The 2,950-nt window shown below is 38.7% G+C and overlaps 1 long non-coding RNA gene across 2 annotated transcripts; it reads left to right on the forward strand.

Annotated features, from left to right (window-relative positions):
• The first annotated feature begins 819 nt into the window (after window positions 1–819).
• On the forward strand, window positions 820–2,056 carry LOC113360974. Of its 2 annotated transcripts, none has more exons than XR_003364894.1 (3): window positions 820–891; window positions 1,121–1,198; window positions 1,314–2,056. It is a non-coding gene; the product is annotated as an uncharacterized LOC113360974 (long non-coding RNA). The 2 variants fall into 2 exon arrangements; XR_003364895.1 differs by having other exon boundaries at window positions 1,134–1,198.
• The last annotated feature ends 894 nt before the right edge of the window (window positions 2,057–2,950 follow it).

Below are 2,950 nucleotides of genomic sequence, written 5' to 3' on the forward strand. Positions count from 1 at the left end.
TCAGGCCGGGCATCATAATTAATCGCAAAGCCCGAGACCGCCCAATAAATTAATCCAGGCCAGGCCGGGTTGCCCGCAACGGGCCATAACAGGTTTTGGACAATTTCAGGTACAGGCGGGCTTGGGCGGGTACGGGCAGGCTGAGTTTTTTCGGGTAATATTTACACCCCTAAGGGAACATTAGTCATTACGTAAAATATTTGGATAAGGGATTCCGATTCTTGTAATTAAGTTTGGTTGACTTGTTTATCCTTTAGCGGGATGCCTCCAATTAATTTCCAGGACTCTCCATTAAACTTGGCTTTTGTATGCTGACTCTAGAACTGGGAGCAAGATACACCCAACAAAATCGGAAGTGCTAGGCTTCCCCTCCAATTTATTGACAAGTATTGTAATTATTTTTGGGAGGTGAGCCTGCCCGGATTGAGATTGGGTTAGACGGTAATATCCACCAGTTGGAACAATAGGAAACTAAACTGTACTACTTCCGCCGGGATCAAAAACCGAAGGCGCGGGGCTCAAAGTTATTTCTGGTGTCAATGCGATCTCCCGGGAGAAGGGAGTAAGGCCCGCAACTGCTCACGTTCCACTTTCCTTGGCTGACATCTTTTAATTTTTGAGCTATCGTCATGGAAATCCAAGGATTTCCATTTTCCCTTGTGGACAGACAAGGTTTGGGTCAAACCATTATTGACGGACAGAGTCAACTGGGTGTTCCTGGTTGGCACAAAATCGGTGCAAAATGACATTCTAGTCCCTTAAGATGTTAACTTAACCGTGCACATCCTTTTTTTTTCTTTCCCCCTCGTTTTTCTTCTTCTTGGTCGGGTGAAATACATATCAGAAAACTTCAGGCTTTTTTTGTTAACCAGATCTCTACTGTAACTTCCGGTACAACTCTATGTCACCGCGGAATTTTTCTTCATAAGTTGTGAGAAATCCAAATACAGTTCTTTCTAGTTTATATTGAAATCTTCATATTGTAATCATCTCTAATGTAGGATTAAGTTCATGTTGCACTTGGTTCTTTATTTGATGTCAAAGAACAACTAGAGGAATAACAAGTTATATATTAATGCATCATCTCGCATTTTCTTCGTTATATTAATCTGAGTGTCAGTTCTTCATGCCAGGGATTTGTCTTTCAATGAGACATTTGGGGACATACCATTTTCACTATCAAAGAATTGGAGACATTGTAAGCTTCTATTTCCATTGAGTGGTTCAAATTTATCGGAGGACTTTAGGAGGTCTTCTATATGGTGATTTTAAATGTTTTCATATTTGATTTAGCTTGAAAACGTTTTTGATAGAATGGAGGAGTAATTGACAAGCGGGTATGTGAGGAGGGGAGCAATTGAACTTGCTCAAATGTTGTTCGATAAAAAGCCTGAGAAGGATTTTTTTCTTGCATTGTTCTAATTGATGGGTACCAAGTGTGGAAAGGTTGAGATTGCTCTTGAAGATTTTGATAACATGCCAGGCAGGGATTCGGTTTCTTAAGATGTAAAGAATAATTGGTACATGTCTTTGGTAAAGATGGTGTTACTTTGTTGTGGGGTCTGGCTAAAAAATAGCAGGGTAAGAAATTGTATTCACATGATACAGGTAGTATTGTCCATGCTTTGTGTTTTAGTCCAAATATTTTAGTGGGAACGTACAAGGAAGAGTGGAACTGATTGTAAATGTGTGTGTTTAGAGAAATCATTTGAAGTGCATACCTTGTGGATTGTATTATGTTTATGCGCATGTGAGGGAAATCTGCAATTAAGCTCTTCGACGCAATGCAGAAACTTATAATGATTAGTACCGGATTGGACCACGTTTGCAGTTTTGCTTAGTGCATGTCCTCTGAAAGGTCCGATAAGATGTAAGTTGTAACCTAAAAACTTATTTGTTTCGCCGTTATGTCTTTTGTTTTCCGTTAGTCCAGTAATGGTCGTGTTGTTTTGTTTTTTAACTGCACAGTCCTTGTACTCTATAACTTTCAATAATGTGAGAATTAGCTCTGTAACTTAGGCGGAAGTTCTTAGTGTTGGACGAACATTTTCTGACACTTTCTTCATATGCATTTTTTGTACTAAACTTCAAAAGTGATGGATTACTGCTTCTTGATATGTAGGTTATCTTGATGTCTCTTGCTTACTTTTGGGGCTTAATGGCTTATATAGCAATGGGAGGCATGACGACATGAAGACTTTTTGTTTGGCTATTAGCATACAAGCTGTTACAAGTAGTTTTCTGTTGTATCTTACATACCTCTACTGCTTTATGCCAAGATAGCGACATTAAAAACAAAAACTGTGTGCAGGTGTATGTTGTCGTCGGCCCCCCACCGTGCAAGCGGTCATCTAGTAGTATATTGTTTTGTGATTTTATCTATCGGTGAAATTCTTTCGCATGTTGAAAAGAAATCAGCTAATTGGATCGATTCCTTCAACTTTGTCACAGATTTCAAACTTGAAAATCTCTTAAGTTTCACCAAGTTTTCATTTCCTGGCAATTTAATACCTCGCGTTTTTAGGGGCCACTCGAAAGGATTTAGGGGCCAACAATAAAACAAAAAAGGTCACCCAAAGGGAAAATGTAGCCAGCCCTTATCTCGCGTAATTTGTAATGGTGAAATTACCCTTATATATTCGGAGGATATAATAACATTGTTATCCTCCGATTGTAATCGGAAGCCAAAATATTTCCCAAACTTCCGATTGTAGTCGGTGCAGTATTAGAATGATTTGTGTTTCATTTTTTCCATTTCTTTTTCATTTTTGAGTTGTTAGAGTTATAGAGAAGAAGGTGAAGGAAAAAAAGAGAAAACCCATTTTATCACTACAAAAATGGATGGATATGAAGAAGAAGGTGAGAATCATGACGAAGAACAAAATGTTGAGGGTTCACGACCGTTTAGAGAAGACGATTTGGGGTATATGTTGAATGATCCAAACTTTTG

The sequence above is a fragment of the Papaver somniferum genome, chromosome 3 (genome assembly GCF_003573695.1).
Source record: "Papaver somniferum cultivar HN1 chromosome 3, ASM357369v1, whole genome shotgun sequence".
Classification (NCBI taxonomy): Eukaryota; Viridiplantae; Streptophyta; class Magnoliopsida; order Ranunculales; family Papaveraceae; genus Papaver; species Papaver somniferum.